Here is a 25,939-nt window from a genome sequence, read left to right as displayed (position 1 = left end):
AAATAAAGTTCACTATCCACCTGAATTTTGATGTCAAGAAAGTCCACCTCGGTCTTACTCACCTGATATGTCAATTTGATGTTGAGTGTGTTGTCATTCAACTGTTGCATGAACTGATGAAGAGTGTCCTCGGACCCCTGCCATATAATGAACAGGTCATCAATGTAACGCAGCCAGCACCGCACATGGTCCGCGGCCTGCGGCCCACCCCCACCAAAAACACCAGTTCAGTTAAGTTTGATGGTCGCCAAGCATGGACAGCCCTCTTCAAATGATCCCACAGATGTTCAATGATATTCAGGTCTGGGGACTGGGATGGCCATTCCAGAACAGTGTAATTGTTCCTCTGCATGAATGCCTGAGTAGATTTGGAGCGGTGTTTTGGATCATTGTCTTGCTGAAAGATCCATCCCCTGCGTAACTTCAACTTTGTCACTGATTCATGAACATTATTGTCAAGAATCTGATACTGAGAGGAATCCATGCGTCCCTCAACTTTAACAAGATTCCCGGTGCCGACATTGGCCACACAGCCCCAAAGCATGATGGAACCTCCACCAAATTTTACTGTGGGTAGCAAGTGTTTTTCTTGGAATGCTGTGTTTTTTTGCCGCCATGCATAACGCCTTTTTGTATGACCAAACAACTCAATCTTCGTTTCATCAGTCCACAGGACCTTCTTCCAAAAAGACATTGGCTTCTCAAAATGTGCTTTCGCATACCTCAGCCAACTCTGTTTGTGGCGTGCTTGCAGAAATGGCTTCTTTCGCATCACTCTCCCATACAGCTTCTCCTTGTGCAAAGTGCGTTGTATAGTTGACCGATGCACAGTGACACCATCTGCAGCAAGTTGATGCTGCAGCTCTCTGGAGGTGGTCTGAGGATTGTCCTTGACTGATCTCACCATTCTTCTTCTCTGCCTTTCTGATGTTTTTCTTGGCCTGCCACTTCTGGCCTTAACAAGAACTGTACCTGTGTTCTTCCATTTCCTTACTATGTTCCTCACAGTGGAAATTGACAGGTTAAAGCTCTGAGACAGCTTTTTGTATCCTTCCCCTGAACAACTATGTTGAATAATCTTTGTTTTCAGATCATTTGACAGTTGTTTTGAGGAGCCCATGATGCCACTCTTCAGAGGAGAACAACTTGCAAGTGGCCACTTTAAGTAGCTTTTCTCATGATTGCATACACCTGGCTATGAAGTTCAAAGCTCAATGAGGTTACAAAACCAAAAAAAGTGCTTTAGTAAGTCAGTAAAAAGTAGGTAGGAGTATTTAAAACAAGAAAATGATAAGGGTGCCCATACTTATGCACCTGTCAAATTTTGTTTGAATGCAGATTGCACATTTTCTGTTAGTACAATAAACCTCATTTCTAGGCAGAAACATTACTGTGTCCAACAGTTATTAGATATATGAAACTGAAATAGCTGTTGCAAAAAAAGCAATTTTTATAAAACATTAAGCTTAAGATTAATAGGGGTGCCCAAACTTTTCCATATAACTGTACAACTGAAATGCTTCTGTATGATGTGCAATATGTTAGCATTTGGGGCCCCATTTTAAACTTTGCCTAGGGCCCCACTTTGCCTAAAACCGGCCATGCATATAATCACTATGACATGCCAGGCCTTGCTTATCACTCTACACAAGAAGAAATATTACCCCTTAGGCCAGGGTCACACTTGCGTGTGCAATGCAAGAAACTCGCACAAGTTTCTCACATCAATACCCGGCACTGCCGCTGGCACTCAGGACCGGAGCGTTCAGCTGCATGTATTTCTATGCAGCCGCACGCTCCGGTCCCGAATTCCTCGCATTGCACACGCAAGTGTGATCCCGGCCTTATATTCCTATCTGGGAAAAACACAGAGCATTTATGTGAAAAATGGACATCTGAATCAGGTCTTAAAAGAGTAACATATATGGATTTAAAGTCGGCACCACAAGCCAATTACCGTCTGGAATCTGTATCGATTTCTCCCGCCATACATAGATGAGGTCTGATAGAATCTCATTCACAGCACTGGTATTTTCGGCCTGGAAAAATTTAAGCTAGGTATCTGCAGTGTATCCACCAAATGTAAATGTACAGTATCTTTTAAAGGGAACCTATGACTAGAAAAAATGCCATTAACCTGCAGATATGGGGTTAATGTGCAGGTTAATAGCATTAGTAGCCGCCTCTGTCACTGAAACCGAAACATTGGCAGAAAGACTAAAGTTTGTTTTCTCCCCGCGGCGTACGAATAAGTGGAGGCATTGGGCAGGTTAGTAATGCTATTAGCCTTCAGATTAACCCTATATCTGCAGGTTAATATCATTTTTTCTGGTGACAGGTTCCCTTTAAGATATAGTAAAATGTCACAGTTTGTTGTCTGTCAGGCATGTAAAAACCATTCTGCATGCGCCAGAAACAAATTACGTAAGTGAATAAAGCTATAAAAAATATGAATGTGGGAATCCTTCCATATCAAGTACCTAAACCAAAATGTCCTAGCACTGTCCAGGAATGTGTGAAAGAGGGACTGTCCTCAAATTCACAAAGTTTCCGATGTTATTCGACATGGACTGACTGTTAGGCGTCGGGATTCTCCCACTGCGTGGGATAGATCCCAAGCATTGTCTGCTTCTGCGGTCTCCCATTCAGGTCCAGTTGCTGCTCAGCACATACATCGGTCCCAGCGTCTTGCTCAGGCTCGTGGTATATGGTTGGTTACTGCTGGTGCTCGAGTCAAGTCTATGGTAACCAGTGATAGGCGGTTGTAGCCTTGTGCTCTGGAGTTTAAGTCCAGAGATCACTTTACTGAGCAAGTCTGTGATGTGCGGCTTCTCATTGGTGGTCAGACGTTAGCTGCTCTGATGATGTGGCAGTCCCGGATTGGCTCGTGGGCGATGTTTTGGCCACTGGGCAAGAGTGTTTGGGGTGGAGCTTAGCATATAAAAGGTTCTCAGCGGCACACGAGGGTGCGCTAGTGTCGTTCGTGCGCGCTGTCTACATGTTTGTGTGAGTCTGTCTATGCTCTAAGACTGTACACGTTGGCAGGCAGGTAGCACACTTATGCGGTTCCGTGTCCTTGGCTCTACGCCTGAGTCTCTAGTTTGCTACTTGCTTGGGTGCCGGTCAGGCACAAGTTCGGTAGCATCAGGACTGGGGTAACTAGCCGCTTGGCTTAGCATCTGTTTCGTTCATGTGCACGATTGGCACAGTTCAGTTACAGAGCAAGCTCAACCCATATCCTTCATCCCTGTGACGTTAGCAGGGTATAGTACTTAGCATTCTTAGTGCAGTACCTCTCGGTGAAGTCACTGAGCTTGGTACTCAGTATTCCGTCCACACCGTGTGTGGTGCAAACATAGTGTTTAAAGTAACACTCGCTGTTTTGTTCCATCAATGTTCACACTAGCAGCAGACTACATAGTAACATAGTTATTAAGGTTGAAGGAAGACTTTAAGTCCATCTAGTTCAACCCATAGCCTAACCTAACATGCCCTAACATGTAGATCCAGAGGAAGGCAAAAAAAAACCCACGTGGCAAAAAGTAAACTCCACATTGGGGAAAAAAATTCCTTCCCGACTCCACATACGGCAATCAGACTAGTTCCCTGGATCAACGCCCTATCAAGGAATCTAATATATATAACCTGTAACATTATACTTTTCAAGAAAGGCATCCAGTCCCCTCTTAAACTTAAGTAATGAATCACTCATTACAACATCACACGGCAGAGAGTTCCATAGTCTCACTGCACTTACAGTAAAGAATCCGCGTCTGTTATTATGCTTAAACCTTCTTTCCTCCAGACGTAGAGGATGCCCCCTTGTCCCTGTCTCAGGTCTATGATTAAAAAGATCATCAGAAAGGTCTTTGTACTGTCCCCTCATATACTTATACATTGAAATAAGATCACCCCTTAGCCTTCGTTCTTCCAAACTAAATAGCCCCAAGTGTAATAACCTATCTTGGTGTTGCAGACCCCCCAGTCCTCTAATAACCTTGGTCGCTCTTGTCTGCACCCGCTCTAGTTCAGCTATGTCTTTCTTATACACCGGAGACCAGAACTGTACACAGTATTCTAAGTGTGGTCGAACTAGTGACTTGTATAGAGGTAAAATTATGCTCTCCTCACGAGCATCTATGCCTCTTTTAATGCATCCCATTATTTTATTTGCCTTTGTAGCAGCTGCCTGACACTGGCCACTAAATGTGAGTTTGTCATCCACCCATACACCCAGGTCTTTTTCATTGACAGTTTTGCCCAGAGTTTTAGAATTAAGCACATAGTCATACATCTTATTACTTCTACCCAAGTGCATGACCTTGCATTTATCCCCATTAACCCATTACTTGCCAAATTAAAATTTTTACAAGTACGGATTTTTCAGAAAAGAGCGTCCCAATATTCAATTAAAAATGACAATGACATGATTTCCTATTTTGAAAACATTCATTTTACAAACACAACACAAAAAATTGGACCTAATTATAAAAATTATAAAATCTTAGTAGCTAGAAGCTAAAGATTAGGCGTCCCCAAAAAAGGACATTGGTAGATAATGGGTTAAAGCTCATTTGCAAGTATTGAAATTCTGCTCTGTATGCCCCCTACAAGGTCATTAATAAATATGTTAAAAAGAGGGCCCAATACTGACCCCTGTGGTACCCCACTGCGACCCAGTCCGTGTGTGCTCCATGAATAACCACCCTTTGTTTCCTATCCCTGAGCCAGCTCTCAACCCACTTACACATATTTTCCCGTATCCCCATTGTTCTCATTTTATGTATCAACCTTTTGTGTGGCACCGTATCAAAAGCTTTTGAAAAGTCCATAAACACTACGTCCACTGGGTTCCCTTGGTCCAGTCCGGAACTTACCTCATCATAGAAGCTGATCAGATTAGTCTGACATGACCGGTCCCTAGTAAACCCGTGCTGATACTGGGTCATGAGGTTATTCCTCTTCAGATACTCCAGCATAGCATCCCTTAGAATGCCCTCCAGGATTTTACCCACAGTAGAGGTTAAGCTTACTGGCCTATAATTTTCGAGTTCAGTTTTTGTCCCCTTTTTGAATATTGGCACCATATTTGCTATACGCCAGTCCTGTGGTACAGACCTTGTTATTATGGAGTCTTTAAAGATTAAAAATAATGGTCTATCAATGACTGTACTTAACTCCTGCAGTACTCGGGGGTGTATCCCATCCGGGCCCAGAGATTTGTCAATTTTAGTGATTTTTAGACGCCGCCGTACTTCCTGCTGGGTAAAGCAGGTGACATTTAATGGGGAATTTTTGTTATCACTGATCATATTGTCTGCCATGGGATTTTCTTGAGTAAATACTGATGAAAAAAAGTGATTTAGCAGATTTGCCTTTTCCTCATCCTCATCCACCATTTCACCCAGACTATTTTTAAGGGGGTTAACACTATCATTTGTTAGTTTCTTACTATTTACGTAGTTAAAGAATATTTTGGGATTATTTTTACTCTCTCTGGCAATGAGTCTCTGTCTCAATCTTTGCTGCCTTGATTTGCTTTTTACAGAATTTATTTAATTTTCTATATTTATTTAATGCCTCCTCACTACCTACTTCCTTTAATTCTCTAAATGCTTTCTTTTTGTCACTTATTGCGCCCCTTACAGCCCTATTTAGCCATATTGGTTTCCTCCTATTTCTAGCATGTTTATTCCCATACGGTATATACTGTGCACAGGTCCTATCCAGGATGGACTAATTTCTCCACAGTGGACCCCGGGTTGTGATTGCACTTTATTTTATATTTTATTTAGTGCAATCCGCCAATCCTAACACTAGCATTCCCCTGTTTGATTTTTCTTCTCAAAGGAGAAAAGATTTGTTATGGTCACAGGTGTCAACAACGACACATAAGTAAAGCGTTCTGTGGTAATATAGTGATATGAGAATATTTTATTAGATCTCAGACTAAACGCTAGTTATGCGCAGATTTGGTTATGTGAACAGGCTAGAGACCCTTAATCTGTATTGCAGATAGAGATCACAAAACATATTTTAACTTTGCACTGTGTGATCAGCTGACTGTAGACTTCAACCTTCTAGGAAGGACAGATTACACAGGATAAATATATCTTTTGATTACGGTACAGTGTACATAGCAGGCAGGTCATTCATTTTTATTCTAAGGTACTTTTGCTCCACCCGGTACTAACTTATAGGTTGGAATTAGTTGCGATAGATACAGTTTGTAGCCATAGGACAGAACAAACCTGTTTGTGTTGTTATGAAACCTTCATACTTGAGTGTGGTGAGAAGGTAAGATGTTCTCTCTTGGGTTGTTATAATATATTTAGAGGAGTTGTCACATGTTTATAGCAAGTATATATAGTGGGGATGCAGAAAAGTTGATAGATCAAAGACTGAGGTGATACCAGAAGTCTTTGCTGTTACAGAAGACCAGGCGCATTGAAAGGATGACTGGGAAAATTCAGACTGGAACATTAAAATGGGTTGTCTGATAACAAAATATTTTTTTTTAGACATTGATGGTTTTAAAATAGTAAACAAAAGCTTAGTTACCCTCCAGGGCTCCCACAGATCCAGCGCGGGCCACTCTAGTGGTCTGTGATGGCTCTGGAAGCTGTCTGCTCCATTTAGAAGTCATGAGATTGCTGCAATGTAATAGATAGAGTGAAGGAAGATACATGACGATGATCAAATAGGATTTATTTCCAGTATTTCATATCCATTGGTTACACCACGGTAAGTAAAGTATTACGGAACGTTTCAGGTGGAAAAACCCTTCATCAGGCTGGATCTAAATATATCACAACCTGTGGTTTGTGTGATTTGTTGCAGCAGTCATTTGATTAGAAGAGTGCATCATTAGACAAACATCCAAAGATGCATTTTTCTAGTCCCCTTACTGCTTCAGACAATCACAATCTGATTCCGACCGGAGTAGACATCGCATCTGCAGCCGATGCAGACTTCTAGAGCAGCCTGTGCTGGATCCGCAGGGTCACTGCAAGTTTAGTGTCCCTCTTTATTATTTTAAGGGCATCCATGCCTAGTAAAAAAAAAGTTATTTCGGAGTCGGGCTGCATGTGTTTAACCCCTTCACGATGCTACCATATTTTGTTTTTGCGTTTCTGTTTTTTTTTCTTGCTTCCCGGAGCCATAACTTATTTTTATTCTGTGCCCACATAGACAGACATACAGTATTAGGGCTTATTTTTAGCGGGACGACTTGTGCTTTTGAATGACAGCATTCATTTTACCAAATAGTGTACTGGAAGACAGGAAAAAAATCCAAGTTGGGAGAAAGTCTGAAATGAAACGCAATTCTGACTTTATTTTTGGGGAATTGTTTTTACAGTGTACATTGTGTCATAAAAATGACCTTGCAATACATTTCCCCTCTTCATTATGATAATACTAGGGATGATCGAATAACTTCAGTTAAGAGCTTATCCGAATAGCTATAGCGCTTCCCAAATAGCTGCATCGGTAACCTGGATACTTGGTGTGCTCCCGATAATCAGCTGCATGTGTCGCGGCTGTGTCACTGTCACAACACATTCCTGGAGAGCCTAAAACTGTGCATGATCAGTAAGCTTCCTAGCTTGCGTCACGCCGCGGGGTCTCTGATCCAAAGGCAGAGGGGCTACCAGCCCGCTGCCGGAATGCTGCGATCTTGTTCAGTCGCAGCATTTCGGGGGTTAAAGTGCTGGGAGCGGTCTGTGACTGCTCCTGTCACTTAGTACCGGGTGTCAGCTGTCATGATCAACTGACGCCCGGCGGCGATTGCCCGCACACCCCTTGTATGCGCGGGCGATCGCGATGGCGTAATGATCTGTAACTGGTCAAATAGGCCCAGGGCACATGGACAGATCATTGCATCTAATGTCAGAAAGGGGTTAAATCACTAAATAATAATAAAACAAATTTAAATAGATTGTACCCTTAAATATATATATATATTTTTTTTCCAAAGTACAGATATTTGGTATTCCCGCATCCGGAACAACCTGACCTATAAAACGGTTCCACTTGTTCACTGGTTAATACCATCAATGAACACTGTAAAAAAATAAAAATAAAAAAAGACAAAAAAAACAATGCTTTTTCGTCATACTGCCAAAAAGTGGAATAAAGTGTACATTCATGTGTATGGAGAAATTAGGAGAGATAGAAGATGCATTACCCCCCACATGCACAGAGCAACCTTCGGTCTGCTGATAAGTAAGCTTTGGGAAGATAATTAAAATGGACCTTTTAATTTGCCACCCTTTTTCTGTTGGGGTTGACGGACGTAAAATATGTATATAATTTTTCATGATATGTAGACTATTGAAGAAAATATATCAGAATATTAAGCATACATCAGATTTACTATTGTTAATGGGCCTTGACTACGGATCAACATGTTAGGGCATGTTAGGTTAGGCTATGGGTTGAACTAGATGGACTTAAAGTCTTCCTTCAACCTTAATTACTATGTTACTATGTTGACTGAAAAAATTATCCAAATTTGGGATCTTGTTAAACTTTAATTTATTACGTATTTCAAATACTCACATGAAAAATGTGTTAAATTTGTTTACGTCAAAAAAAGGAGTCAAGTTAGGCAAAAGTGTCTAGAAGGTACCAAATTTATTATCCAGCATACACATACCATTATAATCTATGGATCTGTTCACGTGTCCACAAAAAAAAATCATGGAGATATGTCCCTTTTTGAAACGCCACACCGATCAAAATTGCTAACAGAAGTCAATGGTTCCTAAAATCACGGACAGCACACGGGCCGTACATGGATGCCAATGTGCGCTGTCCGTGATTATAATAGACCCATAGGTTAGCATAATAATGGATAGGAGAAGCTTTGTCATTATTGTATTTGTTTAGTCATACCTGAAAATTACTGATGAAACGCTGATAGTAAAAACGGAACCACTGATGAAAATTGGATGAAAAACACCGATGAACAACGGTTTGTGTTCTTAAATATGAGAAATCACCGACTTCTGAATGAGGCTTTTTGCTGTTTTTTTTAATTAGCTAAATTATACAGCAAAGCCTGTTTATTCTAATTCATGGTGTGGTTTCAGTAAATCTGGCCAATTTACTCAAGAATGTTTCCAGGAAGTTTCTTGAGACTTATCAGAATGCAAAGCATTTACTTATAGGTGTGTCCTACCTGGATTGTAGTCACGCAAGAAACCTCTTTCAGTTTTGCTTCTGATTGAAATTCTGATTCTTCTATGTGACCTTTGTCTTTTACTTTACACTGGTTTTGATGAAACTCCATATTTTTTAAGCTTTATAATGGAGGGTTTATAGATTAATACGCAAAATACTTTTTTATGGTATAACAAGATGAGACAACATAATTTGTTTATCTCTTATCAAATTGCACTGGTATGAGGAATGAGGCGGGTCTGAGGAATGTTTATAGCATTGTCATGCCGATAAGTCACGTACCTTGTGGCAGCCAGCCGGTAGGATTTCTTAATAAATACTTAAAGGAATTATGTCCAATTTCTAGGACACATAGCTCAGAAAGTTTTACTGCTGGAATTCCCTACCTGACTTGAGAACGGTCTGATTCTAGTTTTCAACTGAGAAGTGGGTCAGTATGATTTTCATAATAAGGGGTGAATTTGCTAAAAATTGCAATTTTCTATTCATTTCATAAAATTTCCTGTGCTTTTCTCAAGCATCCTCTTGATATGACATTTTGTATTGTTTTTTTCTCCCATTTTATTTATGCATCTTTATTAGCTCAGTAGCACTATACATTGGGGCCTGATTAAGGTTTTTGCCAGAATGCTAAAGTAAAACACCTTCAAAAGGTAGTGAAATTTTGTGCAAAACTAGGTCGAACAAAAAATTAGCAACATTTGGCATTTTTACACCAGTTTTGGCCAGCTCGGCCAAAACAGGCAAAAGTAGACCAGGATGGGGTATGGCAAAGCCCAACTAATAAATTCATCAAAATTTGTGGCATAAGTTACGCCATAAATGTTACTCTAGTCATTGATTGGAGTAGCATCCCTTGCGAGGCACACACCAGTGATAAGATGCACTTATTCCTTCTTACTTGTCATTAAGACTAGTGTACGAACCACAAGTTTTAATGAATTGGCTTCAAATGTCATGATTCAGATCAATCTAGCTTTTCCTTATCCGACACACATACATAATGGAGTCAATTTAATTAAAGAGCTAATTAAGTTAGTTTAACATAATTGGCTTGTATAAAATGTCCAGGCCAATACCTGTATGGAAATCTTGCCAAATGGATATGCTGCCAAAATTATAACATTATAAGATCACAAGAAATTTTTTTTTTTTTTTGCCAAAATTTACATTACAATAGATGTAGATGTGGTTTTACATCCCATCCACATGTATCCGATTCCACGCCAATTATCAAACTTGTAACATGACAATTCAGATGCGGATTTGTCATTAATTTCCATGTTTTGCAGTCCACATGCAGTGGGCCTGATCGTTCAAGTTATTTTCCATGTTTTGTTTTGTCCAGCTTGGTCTGTATAAGGATTTGTTCAGCCAAGCTGGTATCTCTGGAGATGCAGATATGCCCTCCATGTCTTTAGTTAGATGTGGAGATTTTGTATTTTCTGTGGTGGATATTTTCTAGTGTTTTAATACTGACCGCATAGTACTCTGTCTTATCCTTTCTATTTAGCTAGAAGTGGCCTCCTTTGCTAAACTCTGATTTCAGTCTGCGTATGTTATTTCCCTCTCCTCTCACAGTCAATATTTGTGGGGGGCTGTCTATCCTTTGGGGATTTTCTCTGAGGCAAGATAGTTTTCCCTTTTCTATCTCTAGGGGTAATTAGTCCTCCGGCTGTGTCGAGATGTCCAGGGAGTGTTAGGTACATTCCACGGCTACTTCTAGGGTCTGCGGTCAGTACAGGTACCACCTTCTCCAGAGTACGTCCCATGCTGCTCCTAGGCCACCAGATCATAACAGCACCCATAGACTTAAATGGGTGAGGGCTATCTGATTTGTGCAGCAAATCACAGCATGCTGCAAATTCTTTCTTATATTAGCATGAGAAGAAAAAAACACTGATCTGCGCTGCCCCATGAAATAACATTGATCTGAGTGCTATCCGATAAAACATCCGATAGCATTTGTCCAATATATACGCTCGTGTGAGCGAGCCCTAAGAGTAGATAGATTTGGAATAATGATTGTCCAAAGAACAAACAAGTAGATTAGTAGATTTTTATTTTTAGCGTTTAACCTTCAGCTTCAGTACTAAACATGTTGTTATTGTCAAAAATTATCATAATAGCTTCTCAAACATATTACATAGTTTTATAGGTTGGAAAAAAAAAAACTATGTCCATCAAGTTCAACCTTCCTCCACCAATTATACATTTCGTCACTAAATTAACTATAACTCAAAATGTTATGTGTATTGATGACACGATCCAGCCATTTTTAAAAGCTGTCATAGTGCCCATTACTACCTCCTGTAGTAGGGCATTCCACAGTCTGACTGCTCTAACTGGAAAGAACCCTTTCCTGTTTAACTGCCGGAATCGCCTTTCTTCCACCAGTAATAAGTCCTCAGTACGGTCTTTGGACGGAATAAGTCACGTGCCAGTGTTTTGTACTAGCTACACATATATTTATACATGTAATTAAGATCCCCTCCGAGGTGTCTTTTATGAGAGGCCTTCCATCCTTTGTAATAATCTAGTTGCCTGTCGTTGAACCGATTCTAACTTCTGAATATCCTTTTTAAAATGTGGAGCCCAAAACTGGATTCCATATTCTAGATGTGGCCTCCCTGTGATTTATAAAGGGGAAATAATACGTTGGAATCGCAGGATTTTATCTCTGTTTTTATACATCGTAAAATCTTGTTTGCTTTTGCGGCTGCTGCTTGACATCGAGTACTGGTGCTCAGCTTACTTGTAACCAGAATACCCAAGTCCTTCTGTTCTGTAGTCCTGAGTATACTCCCATTTAATGTATATGCAGCAACAGTATTACTCCGTCCTAGGGGCATAACTCTACATTTATCTACATTGAACCTCATCTGCCAAGTGTTTGCCCATTCAGTCATCTTATCCAGATCTTTTTGCAATATTGTAATATCAAGGTCAGATCAGCAAAGACTGACACTTTACTCTCAATCCCATCCACAAGGTCATTAATAAAGAAGTTAAAAAGAATCAGTCCTAGCACAGATCCATGTGGTACCCCACTGCTGACTACCGTAAATACTCGAGTAGAAGCCGAGAATTTCAGCCCATTTTTTTAGGCTGAAATTGCCCCTCTCGGCTTATACTCAAGTCATACCCAGGGGTCGGCAGGGGAGGGGGAGCGGCAGCTGTGTAATAATACTCACTTGCTCCTGGCTTGGTCCCTGCAGGTTCCTGGTTCTCCGGATGCCAGCAGCTTCTTCCTGTATTGAGCAGTCACATGGTACCTCTCATTACAATAATGAATATGGACCCGGCTCCACTCCCATAGGGATAGAGCCGCATATTCATTACTGTAATGAGTGGTACCATGTGACCGCTCAATACAGGAAGAAGCTGCTGGCACCGGAGAGCCAGGGACTGCGCCGCGCCAGGAGCAGGTGAGTATAACACAGTGCGCGATATTCACCTATTCCCTGTTCCAGGTCAGAGGGCGCGGTGACGCGATTAGTGTGCGTGCAGCCCTCTGCCTGAACGTCAGTGCAGAGGATGGGGAAGACACAGCGGCGGCTGTCGGTGGAACGCGGACCTGTGAATATAGCAAGAGCCGGGGGCCTGAGAGGTGAGTATGTGATTTTTTTTTTTTTAAATCGCAGCAACAGCATATGGGGCAAATGTCTGTATGGAGTATCCTATGGGGCCATGTGCAGCGTTATATGGGGCAAATGTCTGTATGGGGCCATGTGCAGCATTATATGGGGCAAATATCTGTATGGGGCCATGTGCAGCAGCATTATATGGGGCAAATGTTCTATGGAGCATCTTATGTGGCCATGTGCAGCATTATATGGGGCAATATCTCTATGGAGCATCTTATGGGGCCATAATCAGCATTTGTGGAGCATTATATGGGGCAAATGACTGTATGGAGCATCTTCTGGGGCCATAATCAACATTTGTGCAGCATTATATGGGGCATATTTTAATATGGAGCATCTTATATTGCCCATCATGAACTGTATGGAGCATTATATGGGGCTCCTGATTCAATATGGATACTCAAAAACACTTAAACTACTGATGTCTCAATAAATTTTACTTTTATTGGTATCTATTTTTATTTTTTAAATGTACCAGTAGCTGCTGCATTTTCCACCATAGGCTTCTACTCGAGTCATTAAGTTTTCCCAGTTTTTGTGGCAAAATTAGGGGGGTCGGCTTATATTTGGGTCAGCTTATACTCGAGTATATACGGTATATCCCATTTAGAGACTATATCTCATTTACCATTTATGACGACTTTGTTTCCTGTCATTCAGCCGATTCATTACTTATCTGCATATAGTTTCCCCCAGTCCTTGGTTCTTTATCTTCAGTATAAGGCTGTTATGTGGTACAGTATCATATGCCATTGCAAAGTGCAGATAAATCACATCAGTCGCATTACCAATATCCAGATTTGCACTTACCTCCTCATAGAAAACCAACATGTTAGTTAGACACAACCTATACTTTATGAATCCATGCTGGTTGTCAGTTATTATATTATTCTCTACGATATATTTCTGCAGGTCATCTCTTATAATGCCTCTCTGACACTAGTAATGTCAGACATACCGGATGGTAGTTGCCTGGATGTCATGGGTTTACCGTGACAGAAGAGCCAGAAGACTACAGCGTCTGATTTCTCCTACTCCTGCATTGATTAGAAGCACTTCACCTTCATATTACATGGTGTAAATTTACTTTAGCAGTGCAGGGGTTAATCTGCTCTGTTGAGAGATCCTGGAGCATTAAGGCTCTCAGCTGTGCACTGTTAGCCACTCTCATCTCCTTTATAATAAGGGTCCTAGCTAGCAATCATTTGCAGAGCTAGCTTATGCTGCATTGCTGTAGGTTGATGGTGGTTGTTATTGGAGAAGGCATTTAGTGAATTTATCTGTGACTGTTGCTAGATTATGAGTGTGTGATAATTCCCTTTCTTCTCCTACTTTGGGTTAACACCATCCTCCACTTCCCGGTGTTTACCTCTGTTGTTTATGTGTGTATGTTTGGTATTTTTCATTATAACTGTTCGTATTACAGTGTTAGTCTGGTTGGTGTATTACGGTACACAACTGCTCCCCTCTTCCCTGGGTGGTGGAAGGGTACAGACTGAGGGCATGTTCAGGAGCTAAAACAAGATATGTGGTCCTGGCATCTTCACCATCAGACGTAATCTGGGGAACAGGGCTAGCTAGGCTGCCCCTAGCATTAGAGACAGGGAAGGAGCCCCTGGTCATGGGACACTCAACAACAGTCATGACACTGAATCCACCTTCTAACTTTTCTTAATTATCGGAACCACAGCACCACCCCTGTTACAAGAGAGTATAAGATTATGATATACGTCGATCTGTCAATTACTGAACGCAATTCCCTCTGTATCCGTGGATGAATGCCATCTGGGCCAGGGGATTTGTCAATGTTTAATTTGCTCAAACACAAGCGTACTTCTTTTTCTGTTAACCCACTATCTACCAATGTCCTTTTTTTGGGACGCCTAATCTTTAGCTTCTAGCAACTAAGATTTTTTAATTTTTATAATTAGGTCCAATTTTTTGTGTTGTGTTTGGAAAATGAATGTTTACAAAATAGGAAATCATGTCATTGTCATTTTTAACTGAATATTGGGATGCCCTTTTCTGAAAAATCCGTACTTGAAAAAATTTTGCAAATTATGTTTCTGATTCATTAGGACCCAAATCATTAAAAATCTGTCATTACAAAAAAAAAATAATGGGTTAAACTAGTTACAGTATATCACTGGTGAACTTTGATCTTTGTTTTGCTGAAAGATCACTGGAACAAACCAGTCATTGGTGAAAATGGATGAAAAGTACCTGTTTAATATCTCAGCCTTTTCTTTGTCCACTATAATTATCCTCTTATTATTGTCTTTAAAGGGGCCGATACCATCCTTTTTTTTCTTTTTGCCATTGATGTATTCAAAAGTGAAGAGTGAAGAAAAGGCTTATACCCCTCAGATGCACTTTTTCAGATGATTTTATAAATGAAAACTCCCTTCCCTTATCACCATCCAGAAAATATGCTGAGAATCCAGAGCAGCCACATACAGGTGCTTCTCACAAAATTAGAATATCATTAATTTAGTTAATTTATTTCAGTTCTTCAATACAAAAATTGAAACTCATATGTCATATATAGCCTATTTCAAGTGTTTATTTATGTTAATGTTGATGATTATGGCTTACAGTCAATGAAAACCCAAAAGTCGTTATCTCAATAAATTAGAATAATTAACAAAAAACACCTGCAGAGGCTTCCCAAGCATTTAAAAAGGTCCCTTATTCTGTTTCAGTATTTCTGTTTCCGCCATCATAGGTTGCTGAAAAAGCTGGCTGTTCACAGAGTGCTGTATCCAAGCACATTAATGGAAAGTTGAGTGGAAGGAAGCAGTGTGGTAGAAAAAGGTGCACAAACAACTGGAATAACCGCAGCCTTGAAAGGATTGTTAAGAAAAGGACATTCAAAACTTTGGGGGGGATTCACAAGGAGTGGATTGCCACTCGCGACCAATAGACAACATTAGAAGCGTCTTACCTGGGCCAAGAAGAAAAAGATCTGGACTGTTGCTCAGTGGTCCAAGGTGTTGTTTTCAGATGAAAGTAAATTTTGCATTTCATTTGGAAATCAAGGTTTCAGAGTCTGGAGGAAGAGTGGAGAGGCACACAATCCAAGCTGTTTGAGGTCTAGCGTGAAGTTTCCACAGTCATTGATGTTTTGGGGAGCCATGTCATCTGCTGGTGTAGGTCCACTGTGTTTCATCAAGACCAAAGTCAGTGCAGCCATTTGCCAGGGATTTTAAAGCACTTCATGCTTCCTTCTGCTGACAAGCTTTTTGGAGATGGAAATTTTGTTCTCAAGCAGGACTTGGCACCTGTCCACACTGCCAATAGTACCAATACCTGGTTTAAAAACAACAGTATCACTGTGCTTGATTGGCCATCAAACTCGTCTGACCTTAACCCCATAGAATCTATGGGGTATTGTCAAGAGGAAGATGAGAGACACAAGACCCAACAATGCAGCCGAGCTGAAGGCTGCTATCAAAACATCCTGGGCTTCCATAACACCTCAGCAGTTCCACAGGCTAAGCACCTCCATGCCACGCTGCATTGATGCAGTAATTGATGCAAAAGAAGCCCCGACCAAGTATTGAGTGCATTTACTGAACAAACATTTCAGTAGGCCAACATTTCGGGTTTTAAAATAATTTTTCAAGCTGGTGTTCTAAATTATTCTAATTTACTGAGATAATGATGTTTGGGTTTTTATTGGCTGTAAGCCATAATCATCAACATGAACAGAAATAAACACTTGAAAGAGATCACTCTGTTTGTAATGACTCTATGTAATATATGAGTTTCATTTTTTATATCAAAGAACTGAAATAAATTAACTTTTTGATGATATTCTTAATTTTGTGAGAAGCACTTGTATACTTATTGTTATCGTAGAGAACTGTGTTTTTAGTCCTCATAAATACATGAGTCAACCAGATGACTTGCAGTGTAAACTCCCCAGTGATGTCAGACAGACCTGGTGTGGCAATGAAAGAAACCTAGCTGTGACATTGTGCTACATTTTAACCCCTTTCTGACATCTGACGTACTATCCCGTCGAGGTGGGCCCGTATGACCACCGACGGGATAGTACGTCATATGCGATCGGCCGCGCTCACGGGGGGAGTGCGGCCGATCGCGGCCGGGTGTCAGCTGCCTATCGCAGCTGACATCCGGCACTATGTGCCAGGAGCGGTCACGGACCGCCCCCGGCACATTAACCCCCGGCACACCGCGATCAAACATGATCGCGGTGTACCGGCGGTACAGGGAAGCATCACGCAGGGAGGGGGCTCCCTGCGTGCTTCCCTGAGACAATCGGTACAAGGTGATGTACTCACCTTGTACCGAGCGTCTTCTCCCTGCAGGCCCCGGATCCAAAATGGCCGCGGGGCTGCATCCGGGTCCTGCAGGGAGTACTTCCGGGTCAGGGTCTGGAGCCGGCTGCAGAGCAGCCTGCTCCGATGAAAGTAAGATCGCCTATCTGACAGAGTGCTGTGCAAACTGTCAGATGGGCGATCTGTGATGTCCCCCCCTGGGACAAAGTAAAAAAGTAAAAAAAAAAATTTCCACAAGTGTAAAAAATAAAAAATAAAAAATAAAAAATTCCTAAATAAAGAAAAAAAAAAAAAATTATTCCCATAAATACATTTCTTTATCTAAAAAAAAACAAAAAAAAACAATAAAAGTACACATATTTAGTATCGCCGCGTCCGTAATGACCCAACCTATAAAACTGTCCCACTAGTTAACCCCTTCACTGAACACCGTAAGAAAAAAAAAACACGCGATCAAAAAGACGGATATAAATAACCATGGTACCGCTGAAAACGACATCTTGTCCCACAAAAAACGAGCCGCAACACAGCATCATAACCAAAAAAATAAAAAAGTTATAGTCCTCAGAATAAAGCGATGCCAAAATAATTATTTTTCTATAAAATAGCTTTTATCGTATAAAAGCGCCAAAACATAAAAAAATTATATAAATGAGATATCGCTGTAATCGTACTGGCCCGAAGAATAAAACTGCTTTATCAATTTTACCAAACGTGGAACGGTATAAACGCCTCCCCCAAAAGAAATTCAAGAATAGCTGGTTTTTGGTCATTCTGCCTCACAAAAATCGAAATAAAAAGTGATCAAAAGGTCACGTGTCCGAAAATGTTATCAATAAAAACGTTAACTTGTCCCGCAAAAAACAAGACCTCACATGACTCTGTGGACCAAAATATGGAAAAATTATAGGTCTCAAAATGTGGTAACGCAAAAAATATTTTTTGCAATAAAAAGCGTCTTTCAGTGTGTGACGGCTGCCAATCATAAAAATCCGCTAAAAAACCCGCTATAAAAGTAAACCAAACCCCCCTTCATCACCCCCTTAGTTAGCGAAAAATAAAAAAATTTAAAAAATGTATTTATTTCCATTTTCCCATTAGGGCTAGGGTTAGGGCTAGGGTTAGGGTTAGGGTTAGGGCTAGGGTTAGGGTTAGGGTTAGGGCTAGGGTTAGGGTTAGGGCTAGGGTTAGGGCTAGGGTTAGGGTTAGAGCTAGGGTTAGGGTTAGAGCTAGGGTTAGGGTTAGTGCTAGGGTTGGGGCTAGGGTTGGGGCTAAAGTTAGGGTTAGGGTTGTGTGGCTAAAGTTAGGGTTAGGGTTGGGGCTAAAGTTAGGGTAAGGGTTTGGATTACATTTACGGTTGGGATTAGGGTTGGGATTAGAGTTAGGGGTGTGTCAGGGTTAGGGGTGTGGTTAGGGTTACCGTTGGGATTAGGGTTAGGGGTGTTTGGATTAGGGTTTCAGGTAGAATTGGGGGGTTTCCACTGTTTAGGCACATCAGGGGCTCTCCAAACGCGACATGGCGTCCGATCTCAATTCCAGCCAATTCTGCATTGAAAAAGTAAAAGAGTGCTCCTTCCCTTCCGAGCTCTCCCGTGCGCCCAAACAGGGGTTTACCCCAACATATGGGGTATCAGAGTACTCGGGACAAATTGCACAACAACTTTTGAGGTCGAAGTTCTCTTGTTATCCTTGGGAAAATAAAAATTTTGGGGGCTAAAAATCATTTTTGTGGGAAAAAAAAGGATTTTTTATTTTCACGGCTCTGCGTTATAAACTGTAGTGAAACACTTGGGGGTTCAAAGTTCTCACAAAACATCTATATAAGTTCCTTATGAGGTCAAGTTTCGAAAATGGGGTCACTTGTGGGGGGGTTTCTACTGTTTGGGTACATCAGGGGCTCTGCAAATGCAACGTGACGCCTGCAGACCAATCCATCTAAGTCTGCATTCCAAATGGCGCTCCTTCCCTTCCGAGCTCTGCCATGCACCCAAACAGTGGTTCCCCCTCACATATGGGGTATCAGCGTACTCAGGATAAATTGGACAACAACTTTTGGTGTCCAATTTATCCTGTTACCCTTGTGAAAATACAATACTGGGGGCTAAAAAATCATTTTTGTGAAAAAAAAAAAGAATTTTTATTTTCACGGCTCTGCGTTATAAACTGTAGTGAAACACTTGGAGGTTCAAAGTTCTCACAACACATCTAGATAAGTTCCTTGGGAGGTCTAGTTTCCAATATGGGGTCACTTGTGGGGGGTTTGTACTGTTTGGGTACATCAGGGGCTCTGCAAATGCAAAGTGACGCCTGCAGACCAATCCATCTAAGTCTGCATTCCAAATGGCGCTCCTTCCCTTCCGAGCTCTGCCAGGTGCCCAAACAGTGGTTCCCCCCCACATATGGGGTATCAGAGTACTAAGGACAAATTGGACAACAACTTTTAGGGTCCAATTTATCCTGTTACCCTTGTGAAAATACAAAACTGGGGGCTAAAAAATAATTTTAGTGAAAAAAAAAGAATTTTTATTTTCACGGCTCTGCGTTATAAACTGTAGTGAAACACTTGGGGGTTCAAAGCTCTCAAAACACATCTAGATAAGTTCCTTAGGGGGTCTACTTTCCAAAATGGTGTGACTTGTGGGGGGTTTCAATGTATAGGCACATCAGGGGCTCTCCAAACGCAACATGGCGTCCCATCTTAATTCCAGTCAATTTTGCATTGAAAAGTAAAATGCGCTCCTTCGCTTCCGAGCTCTGCTATGCGCCCAAACAGTGGTTTACCCCCACATATAGGGTATCGTCGTACTCAGGACAAATTGCACAACAACTTTTGTGGTCTAATTTCTTCTCTTACCCTTGGAAAAATAAAAAATTAGGGGCAAAAAGATCACTTTTGTGAAAAAATATGATTTTTTATTTTTACGGCTCTGCATTATAAACTTCTGTGAAGCACTTGTTGGGTCGAAGTACTCACCACACATCTAGATAAGTTCCTTAAGGGGTCTACTTTCCAAAATGGTGTCACTTGTGGGGGGTTTCAATGTTTAGGCACATGAGGGGCTCTCCAAACCCAACATGGCGTCCCATCTCAATTCCAGTCAATTTTGCATTGAAAAGTCAAATGGCGCTCCTTCCCTTCCGAGCTCTGCCATGCGCCCAAACAATGGTTTACACCAACATATGGTGTATCAGCGTACTCAGGACAAATTGGACAACAACTTTTAGGGTCCAATTTATCCTGTTACCCTTGTGAAAATAAAAAATTGGGGGCGAAAAGATCATTTTTGTGAAAAAATATGATTTTTTATTTTTACGGCTCTGCATTATAAACTTCTGTGAAGCACTTGGTGGGTCAAAGTGCTCACCACACATCTAGATAAGTTCCTTAGGGGGTCTACTTTCCAAAATGGTGTCACTTGTGGGGGGTTTCAATGTTTAGGCACATGAGGGGCTCTCCAAACCCAACATGGCGTCCCATCTCAATTCCAGTCAATTTTGCATTGAAAAGTCAAATGGCGCTCCTTCCCTTCCGAGCTCTGCCATGAGCCCAAACAGTGGTTTACCCCCACATATTGGTTATCAGCGTACTCAGGACAAATTGTACAACAACTTTTGGGGTCCATTTTCTCCTGTTACCCTTGGTAAAATAAAACAAATTGGAGCTGAAATAAATTTTATGTGAAAAAAAGTTAAATGTTCGTTTTTATTTAAACATTCCAAAAATTCCTGTGAAACACCTGAAGGGTTAATAAACTTCTTGAATGTGTTTTTGAGCACCTTGAGGGGTGCAGTTTTTAGGCCGGCGTCACACTCGGCGTAAGACAATACGGTCCGTATTTTACGGCCGTAATACGGCCGTAACACGGAGAAATGTTCCCAAAATAGTGATCCGTAGTCAGGGTGTGTCAGCGTATTTTGCGCATGGCATCCTCCGTATGTAATCCGTATGGCATCCGTACTGCGAGATTTTCTCGCAGGCTTGCAAAACCGACATCTAATGGATTTATGTGCTCAAATGTTCGTTAAAACATATATACAGTATATATATATATATATATATATATATATATATATGTCATTGAGACACATATATATATATATTCTGTATTTAGATTTCATTCAGCGCGATATCTGTGAAAAGTCGGTAATTCAATTGCCGGCTTTTCATTTCTCCTGCACAAACCCGACAGGATATGAGACATGGTTTACATACAGTAAACCATCTCATATCCCCTTTTTTTTTTGCATATTCCACACTACTAATGTTAGTAGTGTGTATGTGCAAAATTTCAGCGCTGTAGCTGCTAAAATAAAGGGTTAAATGGCGGAAAAAATTGGCGTGGGCTCCCGCGCAATTTTCTCCGCCAGAGTGGGAAAGCCAGTGACTGACGGCAGATATTAATAGCCAGGAGAGGGTCCATGGTTATTGGCCCCCCCAGGCTACAAACATCTGCCCCCAGCCACCCCAGAAAAGTCACATCTGGAAGATGCGCCTATTCTGGCACTTGGCCACTCTCTTCCCACTCCCTGTAGCGGTGGGATATGGGGTAATGAAGGGTTAATGCCACCTTGCTATTGTAAGGTGACATTAAGCCAGATTAATAATGGAGAGGCGTCAATTATGACACCTATCCATTATTAATCCAATTGTCTGAAAGGGTTAAAACACACACACACATGATTTAAAAGTATTTTAATGAAATAAACACAGCGGTTGTTTTAATAATTTATTGCTCTCTCAATCCATTTCCAGGCCCTCGCTTGGCAAAATAATAAACACACAATATACATACCTTCTGATGTCCGATCACGTCCAACGAGGTAATCCATCTGAAGGGGTTAACTAATATTACAGGCACGAGCTGCGATAAACCACTCGCTCGTGTCTGTAATCCCCCGGGTGCTGAAAGGAAAGCTGGATCTGTACTTACATTGAGTCGCGGTGATGCGCCCCTGCTGGATGTTCTCATGAACTGCAGCCTGGGAACTTTTTCCCACGCTCCAGGTCATATGAGGACATCCACCAGGGGGCGCTTCACCGCGACTGAAGGAAATATAGGTCATACATTCATTCGCCGGGGATTACAGGCACGGAGCACAGCTGCATTAGCAGGGCTCCTGCTTGTAAAATATTTTAACCCCTTCAGATGGATTACTTCGTGGGACGTGACGGTTCAGCTGAGGGTATGTATCTTGTGCGTTTATTATTTTGCCAAGCGAGGGCCTGCAAATGGATTGAGAGAGCAATAAATTATTAAAACAACCGCTGTGTTTCTTTCATTAAAATACTTTTAAATCATGTGTGTGTGTTTTCTAACCCTTTCAGACAATTGGATTAATAATGGATAGGTGTCATAATTGACACCTCTCCATTATTAATCTGGCTTAATGTCACCTTACAATAGCAAGGTGACATTAACCCTTCATTACCCCATATCCCACGGCTACAGGGAGTGGGAAGAGAGTGGCCAAGTGCCAGAATAGGCGCATCTTCCAGATGTGACTTTTCTGGGGTGGCTGGGGGCAGATGTTTTTAGCCACGGGGGGGCCAATAACCATGGACCCTCTCCTGGCTATTAATATCTGCCCTCAGTCACTGGCTTGACCATTCTGGCGGAGAAAATTGCGCGGGAGCCCACGCCAATTTTTTCCGCCATTTAACCCTTTATTTTAGCAGCTACAGCACCCAAATTTTGCACATACACACTACTAACATTAGTAGTGTGGAATATGCAAAAAAAAAGGGGATATGAGATGGTTTACTGTATGTAAACCATGTCTCATATCCTGTCGGGTTTGTGAAGGAGAAATGAAAAACCGGCAATTGAATTCCCGACTTTTCACTAACACCGCTGCGTATTTCTCGCAAGTCACACTGCTGGTCCGTGTGGAATCCGTATTTTTCTCGCCCCCATAGACTTTCATTGGCGATTTTTTTGCGCAATACGCTGACAAACGCAGCATGCTGCGATTTTGTACGGCCGTAGAAAGCCGTATAATACTGAACCGTAATATACGGCTGATAGGAGCAGCCCCATTGAGAATAATTGTGCCGTATGTTATGCGAGTTTTACGGACGTAGTTTCTGCGCTCTTACATCCGTAAAACTCACCAGTGTGACGCCGGCCTTAGAATGGTGTCACACTTGGGTATTTTCTATCATATAGACCCCTCAAAATGACTTCAAATGAGATGTGGTCCCTAAAAAAAAATGGTGTTGTATAATGAGAAATTTCTGGTCAACTTTTAACCCTTATAACTCCCTAACAAAAAAAAATTTTGGTTCCAAAATTGTGCTGATGTAAAGTAGACATGTGGGGAATGTTACTTATTAAGTATTTTGCGTGACATATCTCTGTGATTTAAGGGCATAAAAATTGAAAGTTGGAAAATTGCGAAATTTTCTAAATTTGCGCCAAATTTCCATTTTTTTCACAAATAAACGCAAGTTATATCGAATAAATTTTACCACTAACATGAAGTACAATATGTCACGAGAAAACAGTGTCAGAATCGCCAAGATCCGTTGAAGAGTTCCAGAGTTATAACCTCATAAAGGGACAGTGGTCAGAATTGTAAAAATTGGCCTGGTCATTAACGTGCAAACCACCCTTGGGGGTGAAGGGGTTAATAGACCTGATTAATTCCTGCCTGTGTGCGTATAATAAATATCTGTATTTTTTACCTCCAAAAGTCTTCCTATATTTTTAGATTGGGGGGCAGGAGAACAAGTACTACACAGTAAACAGCCTTTGCATCTGTGTAATTTGTACCAACAGACATAGACACCTGTGGATCTATAGGAGTCAGTCTCCCAAGCCCCTTATCAGCTAAATTGTCTCTGAGATATGTATTGTTCGCCATTTTCTACGTCTTCAGGTAATTCTGGAACAAATAAAAAGTAAAGGTTTCCATCGCAGTAACCAAGAGTTGCAAAGGAACTTTAGGCAACTTTTATGTTTTCTGATAATAGTTTAAATGGGATACCATACAGATTTCTGCTAACAGCCATGTGACAAATTGATGATTCATATGGACAATATTAAGGAAAAAACATGTTCTATCTCAAATGTTTATAGTAAAATAGGAGGAATGGAATGTGATATTTTACTTAGTAGTAGGTCAGTGATTATTGATTTATTTTAGGTGCTGAACCTACATGAAATGCTCAATAAAAAATAGTAATAGAAAATTAATAGACTTTATAACTTGACTTACAAACCCTTTCATTGTGTTTTTTTTTTCATTCTTAGCAATGGTATACAAATTTAATTGAGAAATGTGTGGTGAATTTTCACATAGTAAATTCTTAGGGTATGTGTCCACTTTCCAGGATGGCCGGCGGTTTGGACAGAGCGGCAAACTTGCTCCGCCCAAAGCCCCGTCCCCTTCTGGAGACGCGATGATGCCGGATGTGTTCATTGCACACATCCGGCATCATCGCACCCCACACATAGGACCCTGTGATTTACCTTGCGGCGGCGCAGCGTCGCCGCAAGGTACACGGACATGCTGCGATCTAAAAAGACGCGCCGCATGTCCGTAATCGCAGGGCCGCCGGGTGCGTGTTACCACGCATATTGGAGACGGGATTTCATAAAATCCCCTCCACTATGCTGTAATATCTGGACGCTGCGGATTGAACGCTGCGGCTCCACGCAGCGTTCAATCCGCTGCTATTCCTGATGTAAAACGGCACGTGGACACATACCCTAAAGAGACGAAGTTTGAGTATAAATGTAGTAAAACCACTGAAAAAGGGAGGAGACATAAACAAAAGGCGTCTTAAGAAAGAGGCAAGTGGGTTTTCCATTTACGTTTAATAGCAAGCTCGAGCACTCAATGTGACATGAATTATTGCTGACTACCTTGTATGTGAAAATAAAGAATAGCAAGTGTAAGTGAAACGTGACAGCAAATTGAGTACAACGTGGAAAAAAACTCTTTTCACTGCCCAATTTCCATGTTATGAGCCCCACAAAAATCTTATTGCAAGGCTATATTGCACTATATACCTCTCCCACGGTATTGTGAGAAATGGTACAGTGGGGAAAATAAGTATTTGATACACTGAAAATTTTGCAAGTTTTCCCACCTACAAAGAATAGAGTGATCTGAATTTTTTTTTATAGTAAGCACACTTCAACTGTGAGTGACAGAAGATAAAATAAAAACCACATTCTATGATTTTTTTAACCCCTTAGAGACCCTGCGCTTTTTCATTTTTGCATTTGTTTCGCTCACCTTCTTCCCAGAGCCATATTTTTCCATCAATATGGCCATGTGAGGGCTTGTTTTTTTCAGGACCAGTTGTACTTTTGAACAACCCAATTCGTTTACCATATCGTGTACTCAAAAATGGGGAAAAAAATTCCAAGTGCGGTGAAATTGCAAAAAAAGTGCAATTCCACAACTTTGTTTAAACTTTTTTTTTTACTGTGTTCACCAAATGCTAAAACTGACCTGCCATTATGATTCTCCAGGTCATTACGAGTTCATAGACACCAAATATGTCTAGGTTCTTTTTTTATTTAAGTGGTGAAAAAAAATTTCAAAGTTTGTTAAAAAAAAAAAAAAAAAAAAAGTGCCATTTTCCGAGACCCGTAGCGTTTCCATTTTTTGTGATCATGGGTTCGGTGAGGGCTTATTTTTTGTGTGCCGAGCTGACGTTTCTATTGATACAATTTTGGTGCAGATATGATCTTTTGATCGCCCGCTGTTGCATTTTAATGCAATGTCGCAGCGACCAAAAAAACATAATTCTGGCGTTTTTACTTTTTTCTCGCTACTCCTTTTGGCGAT

The 25,939-nt window shown here is 41.1% G+C and overlaps 1 protein-coding gene across 2 annotated transcripts in view; it reads left to right on the top strand.

The window, feature by feature from the left end:
• HHLA2 (HHLA2 member of B7 family) overlaps positions 1–25,939 on the top strand; it is a 184,197-nt gene that overhangs the window by 48,323 nt on the left and 109,935 nt on the right. The window contains exon 1 of one of the 2 annotated variants that reach the window (XM_077296817.1): positions 6,226–6,297. The exons of the other annotated variant lie outside the window; for it this stretch is intronic. The gene's annotated coding sequence lies outside the window, so the exon portion shown is untranslated. Of the gene's footprint in view, positions 1–6,225; positions 6,298–25,939 lie in introns of those variants that run through there. 2 annotated transcript variants of the gene reach the window in all.

This window comes from Ranitomeya variabilis, chromosome 3 (genome assembly GCF_051348905.1).
Source record: "Ranitomeya variabilis isolate aRanVar5 chromosome 3, aRanVar5.hap1, whole genome shotgun sequence".
Lineage (NCBI taxonomy): Eukaryota > Metazoa > Chordata > Amphibia > Anura > Dendrobatidae > Ranitomeya > Ranitomeya variabilis.
Note: the sequence above shows the minus strand (reverse complement) of the source record. Positions and strands in the feature narration are given on the sequence as shown.